Genomic DNA, 14,608 nt, shown 5'->3' on the forward strand with positions numbered 1-14,608 from the left:
TGTATGATGCTTGAACATGTGCCATTAAAATCATTTGTCATAAAAACAGTATTCTTGATAAACAAATTGTTATTTATTATCCATTTCCTAAAAAGACATACCAGAAGGATCCATACCCCTGAGCTCAATATTCCTAGATAAGGACATTTACTACCTGAAGCACAATAGATCAGACACCAGTAGATATACTTTAATTCCCACTGATAACAGTGGGGATGAATGAGCAGAGAATAAAGGAAATGGCAAAGAATGGAGTCCTTTTTGGAAATTACTGTTCAGCATCAACTGGTGTATGTAGGTGTGTTGGGAGGAGGAGGTTCCTATTAAAACACAGCCAGTTTGCAACAAGAGCCAGAAATTACATAAGGAGGCATCTGGTGCTAAACTCTCCTCATAACCCAGTACCTAGCCATTTATTCTTTCATTTCAACAATTTATTAGCTTTCTTATAAATTTGTTTAATTTTTATTTATTTATTGTTATTGCTTCTTTGTTTGGTTTTAAAAATTCCTTCTTTGCAACAGAAAATTTAAATTTGGGTTTTCTTTTTACAGATTTCAAAATAAATTCCATCAGGATTGGGGAGTATTGGTAAGTGGAGAACCACCACACCCTCCACAAATACATTCATTGCTAAAAGTCACTAAATAAATCAATGCTATTAAAGGAGGGCCTAGCTCATGGGACCAAACACATTATCTTAACATGTCTAGTTACAATTGCAGTACCATCTCCCCTTTAACAGGTTTCTTTTTAAACAATTTCTCCCATAACACTATCCATTTCTAACATATTTCATAATTTACTTATTTATAATAGGTATTGCATACCATCTTTTCCGCTGAATATATATAACCTACCAGAGCATCAATCTTTCTCTATTTTTTTCACTGATGAATATCTGAAGTGCTGAGAAAAGTGAGTGGCATACAATACACACTCCAGAAAAATCTACTGACATTATTGAATAATCTTTCTATTATGAGATGAAATACCATAACATCTTCTATTGCCTCCTCCACCACTTCAGATAACATCTGACTTTGACCTGATAGGCCCAGGACAATTTCATCTTAACTGACCTGTTATCTCTTTAACATTGTGAGCCTTCTTTTATAAGGTTCAAAGCACAATTTATGTTTTCCACTATAGTCATGAGGTATAAGGAATTTAACATAAAAGGAAACACAAACTTTTTTGAGCTCTCATAGTTCAGCACAGAACAAAACTGTTCTGAAAATAAAAAGCTCTGGCTTAACAAAGCTTTTTACTGAGATCTAAAGGATCCTTCTTAAAGATCAAATACAAAAGTATGTCTATTCAACTAATCTTCACAAACCAATTAGATTTACCTTCTCTTAGAATTTATATCTTTTTACACTATTTGTTTCTCTATGAAATAATACTGTTTCTAAAGACTCTTTGAAGGTGAGGAACACACACAGTGGTTCTCAAACTGTCACTTGCATCAGACATCAGAAGGGCTTGTTAAATAAAACACAGATTGCTGGATCTTACCTCCAAAAAATCTGATTGGGTAGGTCTGGGGTGGGGCCCACACACTGACATCTCTGTTGGTTATCTAGTGATGCTAATGCAGATGATCCTGGAACCACAGTTTGTGAGGCTCTAGTAACAGTCATTCCCAAGTTGTCATTTGTGGGTTTTTTTCACTCCTAGTCTCCTAGATTTCCCACATGTGTGAAAGGGCATATCCACGATGGTTCCGAATCACAGGTGAAGCGACCCTCCTCAAGTTAAAAAGAAAAAGCACTACAAATGCATAAGAGTCATCAATCCCCAATCCAAATCCCTTGAGAGTACACAGAAAACCCCTTAAGGGGCTTCTTGAAAGTCTATAGGTATCTCTTCAGTCTCTTTTAATCCAACTTGGACGACATTTATGATGAACAAACAGCAAACATCTGAGGCAGCTGTGAGTCAATGAAAGGAGCCCTAGAGTTTATTCTGATTGAGGTTCTTGGCCCAGCTTTAGCTTGAAGTCTCAATTATCCTGATTCCAAAATGACAGTGCTAATGTCAGCTCTGCAGTGTTATAACTAGATCATACTAAAGAAAAAAAGATGTACCTTTTTAAAAGGTAGATAAAGGTGAGACCAGTGGGTCAATAATTTTCTGTAGTTTTATTTGTGAGTAAACTGAATCATGTGCTAGTTGGCTCACCAGAAATTATTTTATCACCCAAAACCGCTGTTCCCTTCATGATCTAAAGCAGTGAAAAACTAGTGATGAAAGGTTATCATGTAACCCTTGACTTGCAGGTCACCTGATGAGTTCAACTTAAAAAACAATGACTTGATAAATAAGCTAAATTTTCTAACACTTTCTTCATATTTTAAAGAATAAATATAAGCCATTTTATTAAATCAAAATAGTTAAATGCTGCCCTATATGCTAATTTTATCAATGCAAATTCTGATACCAACTACAGTATTATGCTGTGAAACATTTATTGGAAAGTCAATAAACTTCTGGAAGTTCTAAATTTGTAAGAGGCATAAAATTTTATAAAACAAGTTCTTAATATTGATTTTCTGGTATATTAAAATCTTAAGTGAACCAATTTCAACTCAGATAATGAAAACAAGATTTCCCTCCATGCAAATTTACCAGGAATCAAAACATTCTAAATTTAATTCTCATGTATGGATAGCTAATCAACAAAATTAGAGCTTTCAAACTGGGGCAGCAATATGAGGAGTGTGTGTGTCTTGTAGATGGGGAGAGCTGAGCTTATGAGGAGGAAGTTGGAGAGAGATGGCAGTGATGAGCTAAACTCTGGATCAGCTATTTTTAGTGTTGGGCAGAGCAGTGATCATAAAAGCATACCATTATACTCCTTGAAAGAGATAGGGGCTTTTGCATACTTTAATGCATTAAAATTTACATTAAGTAAATTTGTAAATCTTAATTATCTGATACTGTAACTATAACCATAATAATAACAATGAAAGGAAGGAAGGAAGGAAGGAAGGAAGGAAGGAAGGAAGGAAGGAAGGAAGGAAGGAAGGAAGGAAGGAAGGAAGGAAGGAAGGGAGGGAGGGAGGGAGGGAGGGAGGGAGGGAGGGAGGGAAGAAAAGAAAAGAAAAGAAAAGAAAAGAAAAGAAAAGAAAAGAAAAGAAAAGAAAAGAAAAGAAAAGAAAAGAAAAGAAAAGAAAAGAAAAGAAAAGAAAAGAAAAGAAAAGAAAAGAAAAGAAAAGAAAAGAAAAGAAAAGAAAAGAAAAGAAAATCTCACCCATATATAGAAACATTTAATCACCCCAAAAAAATCTCCAGGGCCTCTTTCCTGTTAAAAGCCACTCCTCACAGATGTCAGAGGCAAATCATGTCTCCCATTTCAATCTTGCATTCAATATAGGGCAGGACTTTTTCTCCATTGCTCATATTAAAACTATATTTCAGGGCTTCACAGGTGAGTTAAATCTTGATTCATATTTCAAAGCTTTTTAAAAAACCTACAAAGAAACAAGCTCTATAGACATTGAAAATTTGTATACCCCAGATTTTAACATATTGGAGACCAACATCAGGATTCCCATTAAGCCAAGAATTGGCTTATGAATAAGTACTTATCATTATTTTAATTATAAAATAAATGTATTTTAAAATAACTTTATAATTATGACTTATTTTTTCTGTTTTATTATTGAGTTGTTAGGTACTGTTCTTTTTGAAAGAAGTGATTCCTATTGTAAATAATTTTAAAACTTCTGCTTTACAACATACCTAAAAAAATTGATTTTCTTTGTAATTATGTCCACTATTGGCAAATACACAATTCCAAGAGGCAACTCCACTGTGAAAAAGTTCTTCGTTATGTGTAGAAATCTTCCTCCCTGTTAATATCCACACATTCAGCTCTGTTTCTACTCTACTTACTCCAGAGCAACACAGAAAAGAGTTACTTCCTAATACATTGCCTTAGAATATTCTCTCGCTTTCATAAATCTTCACATTTTCAAGTTCTAAAATGACTATTTATATGATGCCAAATGATGCAGTCATTACAATTGCATTTTGTAAATCAACACAGTAACTTTGCATGATACAGAAACATCTCTGCTGTAACACTAAAGTCTTCCCATGTAGTATTGATCACAAGTAGCACACTGAATTACTGTGTAGTAGGTGCTCACTAGTTGTTACTCATGATAATGATGTAATGTTAGTGATAATGATTTAATGACATTGTAATTAAAATTCAACCATCATTCCACAAGCAAGAACGCCAACATTCACTTATATACATTCAACCTTAATTAGGTCCCTAATTAATACAGAATTGCACTTTAAAAATAAGCATTTATGTTTCATATTCTACTGGACAGTCCTTTCAAATGTAACAGTGAGTCCAAGATGATACAGTTTAATGGCTGGATTTTCCTTTTTGATGAGTTGAGGTGCACTAGAAACTTAAATATGCATGAAAAGCTAGCTTTCCCCTAGATCTTTAGCAATCATTTGACATTTGAACAGTACCATCAGCATATTCTGTAACATTAAATAACATGGGATGTTTAAGGAAATAAATCTTCTAGAGACAGCCAAGAGATTAACAATATGTATTAATTAAGTCAATTAATATCACTTGAAGCCCTTATCAGGACAATGAATACACAGATGTTTTATGTTTTATATTTAATTCAAACATTAGGACTTAGACAAAATGCCATCATTTTCATATAAAATCTGAATTACAGATTTTTCTTATAATTAATTTAAATCTTTACTACACCATATTTTCTTGAAGTTAGGCATATGGTCATGCTCAAAAATGTGCAATGAATATAATATATAACAATGAAAATATTTTTTTACTTTCTTCTTGTTATCAGTGACTTAAATTTTATACCAGAGTTATTAAAATAACTTAGTGATACCAGGGAAGCACACTCCTCAATCTTAGTATAATAACCTACAACCATGGGTGATATGATGTTCCGTAATTCCTAATTATTGCCAGCTTTGTTTTCCATACTTTGAGTAGCAGAGATTAGAGAATGAGGATTTGTGTTTTCCCTTTAAATTCAATCTTGTGATTTTTTCTTTTTTTAAATATGTCTTTATTGATTTCAGAGAGAGGAAGGGAGTGAGAGAAGGAGAGAGAGATAGAAACATCAATGATGAGAGAGTCATTGATAGGCTGCCTCCTGCACGCCCCCTACTGGGGATCAAGCCTGCAACCCAGGCATGTGACCTGACCAGAAATCAAACCTCCATCTCCTGGATCATAGGTCGATGCTCAACTGCTGAATCACGCCAGCCAGGCAACCTTGTGACTTTTCAATGCTGAGTTCAAGCATGGGAAAAGCTAATAAAACTCTATTTAATGTCATAGACATCAATTAAATTATCTGTATTATCATTATCCCAATATGATGAATGTAGAAACTGAGGCTCAGAGAAGCTGAACGGCTTCTTGGAGTCATATGGCAAGTAAGTGCAAGAACTAAATGACTTACAAATCAAAGTTGATGCCCTTTCTACTATATTGCTTTAACACCCTTTGCTGTTATTTACTAGTGTTCTATTTTATTAATGGTCACACACTTAATTATAATCTTATTTATCTTTAGCAATACAGACTCATTATATAATGTTCACATCCATAGTTATGGGAAGTTCCAAATCCATTCTCTGTAAATTAAGATATCAAAAATATTTAAAACATAACAAATTTCAGCATCTTAGGAAAAAGTCTTGTCTGAGGCTCTCCTCAGATGCTCAAGTGTACTCTGTAAATGCACATTAGGATTGGAGATAGGGACAGGTATGGCCATACCTGACATGAGGCACTTCCTTTATCCTGCCAAGTCTGAAATCCAGCAGCTACCTGCAAATACTAGTCTAGGATGAACAGACCTTAATTTTCTTACTCAAAAAATTCCTGAAATACAAATTTTAAAAAAGAAAAGAAGTGGAAACATAGGAGCAAGCCAATTCAAATTAAAAGGTGATAGTAATCAGTTAGTGAAGGAGAGAAAGGTTAGTTTTTAGAAATCCAATGAAATAATCATTGCTTTTAAGAAATGTAGTACATCATTAAAAATAATGCAAGATGGAGACACCCTCAGGTTACATTAAGTTGTAGAGATTTGTTGTAAGGGTGCTCATGGTCTCACACACAGAGCTAGATTTTTATCTCACTTAAAAGCCTAGCTTCCAACTCCTGAGTTCCTCTATTTTACTCATTTCTCCAACTTATGTGGTTCCTGTCTTCTTCCAAATCCCTCCAATTGATGGCATTTGTGTAGACCAAAGAATGTCATGGATTCTGCCTGTCCCTTCTCTTCTACTTCACTATATAATGCTCTTGAATTCAGCATATCCAAGAGGGAGATCTGTTCAATAGTTAAACTACAATCACTATCAAGTACAAAAGTTTTTGTTGTGTCAAGCTCATGCAGTACTTATAATGGAAAAGATTATCTTTCTCTAGTTAATTAGCTTCATATTAATCAATTAGTTACAGAAAGACACAATGAGTACTTCTAAAAGCGGAACTAAATATGAGGGCAGCCTATTAAATGGTAAGTGGAGACAAGGACGACATCCTTGGAGGGAAACTCTGAAACTTTTCAGAGTTTAGAAGATGCCTTCTGAAAGATGCCCTCAAATGGCCCTTTCTTTTCATTTACGTTTCTTACATTCACACAAAGTTTTCAATGTCTATCCTAATGTTGAAGAACTAAAATATACCACATATAATCTGCACTATCAAGGCATCTGTACTGTTTATCGGTTTCTTCATTAACTGACTTTTCTTAGCTCCTTGTTGGATAATCCCATGAGCTCTGCCATTGTTAGAAGGTCTTTTCTGTATTGGCTGCTAAAAGAACAGTGAGTCTTCCTTAGACTATCTGACCACAGTGAGCCTCTAAGCAAGCTGAACCATCAATTTCTATAGAATTACTTTAATTAAGTTTAAATAACCTAATTTCTGTGCTTCTTCAATACAATACCTGTTGACCAACCCAAGGTGGCAGTTTTCTTCTGACAACAAATAAGGTAGGACTTATCAGTAAATCAAATTCATCTCAGAATAAATTGGCTAGAATTTACATTTCTAGTCTAAAAGAAGTATAGGAAAGTCCTGCCTTTGGATGAAGCATCTCAGGAATTTTCCATTCAGGGTATATAATACATATTAAAACAATATTAAATAAAAATGTAATCACAATCATTAGACCTCGGGGTAATGAAGCGATGGAGGCTAAAATGTTCTGCATATGTTCTTGGTGAAAATAGATTAGATCAGCCACTTTTAGGTGAAAAGTGGAGTCCACTTTTTATATTACAACAGAATCATGTAGAATAATGAAATTTTTAGAGCTAAAAGAAATCTCTGTCTCTCTCTCTCTCACTTGCTCTCACTCTCACACAGACACACACATATATATAAATGAAGATAGTCCATCCCCATTGCTTCCAGAATATTGCTTACTTGCCTGTTATAACAAGTATGATGTTACTGTAGTACCTGTTAAAAAAACTATCTTCAGTGTGTCAACTATCTTCTTCATTTTGTTAGATAATTTGTCTTAAATATGCACCTCTGCTAAAAAGAATGGAGACAACAAATGTAATGAGTTAATAAATGCTTCCCAGAAATGCACCAGTTGAGCATTTTAATGACTTTTAATAGAAACAAAACTCATTTGCCTTTATCATGAAAAAATCCAGTTTCTATAAGGCATATTAACAATATATAACATGTTTATTCAACACACAATTTGAGAACTTAACTTTGAAAGGATAAGACCTATCAATATATTTCACATAAGCTACTAAATAATATTCAGGAAGTAACTGCTTTTGCAGCTATCAGAGGCTAACAGCACGATTCAGTTACTAGAAGGAGAGGTAAAAGTTCGATAGAACCACTCTTGTCTCTCCAGCTCACTGATCTCTTAAATGCTGCCTTATGTCTGGTAGGAGGTCTGCTTACTGTCACCTTTGGTCCTAGGTCAGCCATGAGTCCATCCATCTTTACAAGGAAATTCATTCCCAGGTTTTTTCCCTCTCCCTTTTAAATCAAGGAAGCAACTACACTGAGCAGATGTGCTTTTAATGAGTCTATCCATATAAAGATTCCCAAAGTCCCCATATAGAAATATTAATATACTTTTCCAAGATCATTCAAGTAGCGATGTCCTTAAAAATCAAGAAAACAGACACTTCCTAATGAAGACAAGATTAAGATGATCTCAGATATTGGAAAAGGCAAAGAGTTAAATGAGAAGTTTAAATGTATTAATTCAAAGGATATATATTCCTTTATCCCCAAAGAAGCTCCTTGTTAAAATGCTGCTATATAAGCAATGAATCGGTACCTATTGTAATTCCACTCATAGTTTTCCCTGCACACTTTTCATTTCTGAAATTGTGGAGAAACGGACACCTGCCACAGTATAGCAAGTATATAAATAAAGTTTTCAATTGCAGAAAGTTATACTGAGTGTTGCTCCTTCCCATTGGCAACAGAAAGAAGGAAGGGGGAACAGAAATCACGGGAATGCAGGTAAAGGGAATATAATGGTTTTGAAGTCATGCGCATGGTCTATGAGACTGGGGGCATTTGGGATAAAAAAGCACAACAAAAATTGAATATAAGGAAAGAAACATGCAGAAGAATAACAATGAATTCAACAATTTGACAAAGTTAGAGAAGGAAAATCACCTACAAAAATGCTACACTGTGACGTGAAATTTGTCTTTCTTGACTTTCTTAGGTTTTGGGTTAAGAAAATCTTGAAGTATACATGCAAAATAGCAGAGGAAAAGATAGGAAATTTTAAAACAGTAAAAGCAACCATATAAAGTTAAGGAATAGATTTAGGATATTAACAAGGGGTATGAAATGAGCAACTCGCGAGACATAGCTCCTAGTTAATACCTTGTTTGGTTATGCAAATCTTTAAACATTGATTTGGCCTTTTCCTAGAATTAATTAAAACGAGATAGCATATATAAAAAAGAAATAGTACAACATCCAAATGTCAAAGTCATCCACTTCTTAGAAGGTAAGAAGTGTTTTTTCAGAAGAAAGAAAAAAAATATATATATATGTTCCACTGAACTTAGAAGCATTTTATCATTGACTTTGACATGAACATGGCTACTTCTAAATGGAAAGTGGGGTATAGGTAAACAGAAGACTTTCACAACGTGCCTCTAACATCTTGTTAAAGACTACATATAGATGTATAGCTATAGATAATCAAACAGTCAAAAAGTACTAAAGGATACATGCTGAAATGTCTTTCCTTTCATCCCTGCCTCCAGAGCAGCAGAGGCTGCTTTCATTCCCCAAATAAAACACCATTTCTAGTTTCCATTACACATGACCAAATCTCCTCTTATCCCTCTCCTTCTTCCTCTCTGTCTCTGTCTTTCTTCTCTGTCTCTCTCTCTCACACATACACATCTGTTTGCATTTAAAGCAGAATTTGAATTCATAGAAATCTCATTAGACTATTTACTAGGAATAAGAAAAAAAAGAAATATTAATGAAATCAAGAGTACTTTTTTTAGGTTTTATAGAATATTTAGAATCTTAACTATTGTATTCTTAGTTTAAATAGTGATATTATCACAAACCACTATTTCCTTCATGAGCTACAGTATGAAATATGTAACAAAATTTGCATTAAAGACATATAGTATTTTATACAATTGAATACAGCTCTGGTAGTGTGCAACCCTATATCCATGCTATTGGTGTTTAAATGATTTCCTAAGAATAAACTAGACATGCCTTTTCTGCTGGCAGGATCTGTTTGTTCTTGGTTCCCAGGCTCCCACCTGCAGATACAGGAGCCCTTCTTGATGTGACCAAGGAAAGAATCAAGAATTTCTAGACTCAAATTTCATACATACTGTTACTGTGGTTCAAATCTTGGGTCCTAGCGCTAGTTGGTAAATGTGTCCCTGTCTTGTTTCTTGTGTCTGAGATTCCATCTTCATAATGTTTCTCACATGCCAAGCTTTAGACGTGAGCTCTGGCTCACTCTTAAATGGGGTCCTGCCCCTGCGCCCAGGTGTGGCTCTGCCCAAGGATCATCTGTGTCTCTGAGTGGCTTTACATATCACGTGTGCCTGAATCCCCAATGCAGGCTCCTGTCTGCAGACTCCTGTTAACTTTGCAGAGATGTACACTGTTTGGGTGAATTATTGTTGGTGAGTATACTTTCTAAATATTCTTTCTCTCTCCACTCCCACAGCATTTTCCTTGGAGCGCCTATACCTAGGTCCACCTTGGTGTGGGTGACTCAAGCTTCAGGATAATTGGATCATACCCCAGTTTGTCCAAGTGAGAATGCAAAGCATAGACTTACTCACACAAAAAATGTTTACCACTTAAAATATGAATCCATCCACCCCATTAGATAGAATCTTCTTGAAATGAAAAGAGCCACAGAGTTATGGTAGAGGCACCTGAGCTTCCTGTTATTAACATAGAAATTTTCACTTCAGAAACAGAGCTCACACACTTTATTTCAAGGTAATCTGATTTGCTTTCCTCATGGGAGAAAGTACAGCTTGGTAAAGGGTTTGTGCTGGATTAAATCTTAGCTCTGTATTTTACTAGCTATGTGAACTCAGGCAAGTCTCCAAGCAAGAACTTCCTCAAATATAAAATAGGAATAATAATAATAATAATAATAATAATATCACATACCTCACAGGATTGTTAAGGCTAAATAGGAGAACACATGAAAAGTTCTTAAAATGGTGACTGGCTCCTAGTATTACTTAATAAATATTAGCTATAATTACTTAAATATATGAGAATTTTCATGTTTATTGGGCAAGAAAATTAATTCTGTGCTCAGAAGTGGAGCAACGAAACGAAGAACTTCTTTATCAGAAAAACCTCATAAAAGTGATGTGGCTGGTGTGGTAAAAATAGTAAAAACGAACTATATGCCAGGCATTATAATGAACACTTTATGTATACTATTTCATTTTAACACTCTATGAGGTAGAATTTACTATTCTAACCATTTGGGATGGAGAAACTGAATTTCCGTCAAACAGTTGCCCAAAGCTATGGAGGTAGAAAGCAGCAGGGCCTGGGTCTGAAGGCCTGACAGCCTGAACAGAGTAGCCAAGTCGCCAGCTTCCCTGCCTGCGCCTGGCTCTGCACCCACTGCATTCTCTTTCCCTCCAGCCTGGAAAGGGCAGTAAATAAGTCCTTTCCTTGCTTTATTGTGCAGCACCGGGGAAAGGATCTATCACAAACTGTAGTTGAGGTAGGAAAATAAACTTGGATTCAGCAAATTAACTTTCAGCATAGCTTTCAATGACTAGGGTCTCAGGCTATTAAATTTGGAATTTCAGAAACACGCTCTAGCGAAGACCAACAGCTGCTGCTGGATCCCAATCCACAGAGCAACAGCAGTTGCAGCATCTGGACCAACAGCTACCAGAGCTCCATCAGTAAATAAGGTGAAAGTCCTCACGCAATCAGACCCTTCCGAATCTTCTCCCCAAGCCTGCTATGGGTGGCTCAGAGGTACCTACACAAGAAAGGCAAATGGTGTATTTTTTTTTAAATGTCTGTTCAGGCAAGAAGGTGTGACTTTTGCTCTCTATTGGTGGACTGGATGCTAACATTGCCATTTGGAAGTAAATGGGGATTTTAATTGAAACACATACAACTATCTACAATTGGGGGTTGGGGGAAAGCAAACCAGAGAGTCTTTCTAAGTTATCTAATGAGCACCCAGCATGGCTTACATTTTTACAAATGATCCTCCATTAGCCTGGGCTTGTTTTGCAAACAAGTACTCAGAAAGAAAACCTTTCAGCTCCTGTACATTTGGCACTGTCTCCAATACCAGCTCAATTAGCTAATGTGAAATAGAGACTAATTCAGGATGCTGTCCACTTTTGTTTCCTGGGGAAAGTGGGAGAGAAAACAATATTGCAACATAAGAACTAGTTCTTTTATAAATATATAACAATGGTTACTCAATAAGATGCAATGTGCAATTATTGATATTAATGTGGATAAGTCTCATTAAAAAGGTTTTTGTCAAAGATACATCTTTCTCTTTTTCAGTAACACTTTTAGAAATATGCTCTATTTTCTTGGACCCTCTCATTCCAGTGGAAGAAATCAAGTACCGGTGTGTCCTAATTTATTATGTTCAACTTAGGATTTTTTGACTTTATGATGATGTAACAGCGACACACTTTCAGTAGAAACCTTACTTTGAATATTGATCTTTTCCTGGCTAGCAAAGCTATACTCTCAGGATTCTGGGCAGGACCAGTGAGCCAACCCCCCGTCAGCCACATGATCATGAGGGTAAACAACCAATTCTCTACATTGTATTTAGTGTGTTCAGTGATTTTGCCCCTCTGTAGGCTAATGTAAGTGTCCTGAGCACATTTAAGGTAGGGTAGACTAAGTAAACTATGATAGTCAGTCAGTAGGTTAGGTGTATTAAGTGCATTTTTGACTTAGGATATTTTCAACTTATGATGGGTTTATTGGGATATAACCCCATTGTCAGTCAAGAAGCAGCTGTAATAGTCTTCTAATTTAGTATATTATCACCTAGTAAAAAGGAAGATCTTCTTCATTGAATTTGAAAGGCTGGCTACCTAGCAATATGGATCATTCCACATGATGATGTTTGTTTAGATGGCAAGAAGTTTCTCATGATGAAAAAACATCACCAGCCATCATTGCTTAGGTTCATCAGCCCTTCTGAAGGTTACTGATGCTTTATTTTTTTTATTGTATTAGTTATTTTAAAAAGACATCGTATGTAAGGTTAAGATACTTGACAACAATGATATAATTCTTCTTGCTGTTCAAATACATACGAAAGAGGTTTTAAAATGAAGCTAATGAACAATGAGAACTGAGAACAAAGCCACACTTAGAGTTTTACATCAGCAAAAAGACAAACAACTGACCCTTCTACTTTGTTATCAAGGTAGCTTGTATTAAGCTCCCACAAAATCACAATGCTATGCTATTGAGCAAAATCCTCACGAGGAAGGAAAATGTATCGTTGATTTTTTTTTTAATTGATTTCAGAGAGAGGACGGGAGAAGGAGAGAGCGAGATAGAAACATCAATGATGAGGGTCATTGATCAGTTGCCTCCTGTATGGCCCCTGCAGGGGATCGAGCCTGAAACCCTGGCATGTGCCCTGACCGGGAATCGAATCTCGATCTCCTGGGTCATAGGTCAATGCTCAACCACTAAGCCACACCAGCTGGGCTATATCATTGACCTTTTAAAAAATCTATTTGTCATTTTTGTCTAAAGTTGATGGCCCTTAAAATGTTGGGGTTTTTTTGGTCTTTTTTTCAGATGAGGAATGGAGCAGAGCAGAAGTGGATTTATCCAGCAAAGGGCCCTTAATGATAAAACGTAGAGGATTGCTGCACATCTTACATTGAGTTCTGGCATTTTCTATGTAGACTGTGTAGTGAAGGAACAGCTCTACTCATTTGCAAGAAATCCATTTAGGTGTGCAGGCAATGCCCAAGTGATGTCTATTCTACGGTATCTAAATGTCTTGTCCTATTGAAGAAGTTGGCACAAATAAACTTGGTTGAATATTTACTACAGTTAGTGAACAGGGGATAAAGAAACACCACTAGCCACCTAATGTCACATCTCTCATTCACCACCGGCAGCAAGCCAAGAGCACACCATGCTGCTTATCACTAATTTCTAATAACCTGAAGCAATGGTGATGTTAGCTGCCTTTTAAAAATACACATTTTAAATAAGGATTTAAGGTTGATAAAAAGCAACTATGAAAAATCAATAGCTATTTAATTAGCACTGTATAAATGTACAATTAGTAAATATGCATATATTTACATAATGTAGACTTTTTAACAGAGCTGCAGAAGCTCTAGGATTTTCAATGATGTGAAGAATTTCAGTGCATGAAGAGGTTGGTATTCATCCACCCTCAGCAATCTATATGCTAAGCCAGTTGTGTACTAAACTGTTACTGAAAAATTTCAATTCATTACACAGAGTGGGCAATTTCAGATCTGTCCACCACTGTTGCTGATAGGAATTTATAGCAGGGCCCTTGTCCTATATGTAGAGTATTTGCATGTAATGCTGTTGGGGAAATCTTTATGCAAGATATCTGAAACAGAAATTGAACACTTTATAAAATATATCATAATGTGAAATTTAGCAATATCAAATACAAATTTGCTTTTGAAACTGGGATGTGACACTACTATGAGAAAATTTCAGCAAGACAACTGATTTCATAAGCTAAGAATAGATTGATTTTTCCACTTTTTAAACATACTCAAAGACCTTAATAATATGTCCACTCCTTTTATTCAACTTCTTTTGTTCCACAAATAGAATTTGTCCCTCTATCCCTCTGCATTCCCCACATCCATAACTCCCCGCACAATTCCACATTCTTCTTAAAGCCCAAATCTTCCTAACTCTCTAGACAGTTTCCATTCTCTTTTCTCACAAATTAATTTAGGGTACCCTCATCATGAAAAAAAACTGCATTCCCTTCTAGTATTCTAACTGTATTTTCGCTCATGGAACCAATCTATATTACAGTCATTTATG

At 35.5% G+C, this 14,608-nt stretch overlaps 1 protein-coding gene across 1 annotated transcript in view; it reads right to left on the reverse strand.

Moving 5' to 3' along the window:
- GPC6 (glypican 6) overlaps positions 1–14,608 on the reverse strand; it is a 1,010,768-nt gene that overhangs the window by 730,946 nt on the left and 265,214 nt on the right. The window lies entirely within an intron of this gene.

The sequence above is a fragment of the Miniopterus natalensis genome, chromosome 2 (assembly GCF_054644295.1).
Source record: "Miniopterus natalensis isolate mMinNat1 chromosome 2, mMinNat1.hap1, whole genome shotgun sequence".
NCBI classification, from domain to species: domain Eukaryota; kingdom Metazoa; phylum Chordata; class Mammalia; order Chiroptera; family Miniopteridae; genus Miniopterus; species Miniopterus natalensis.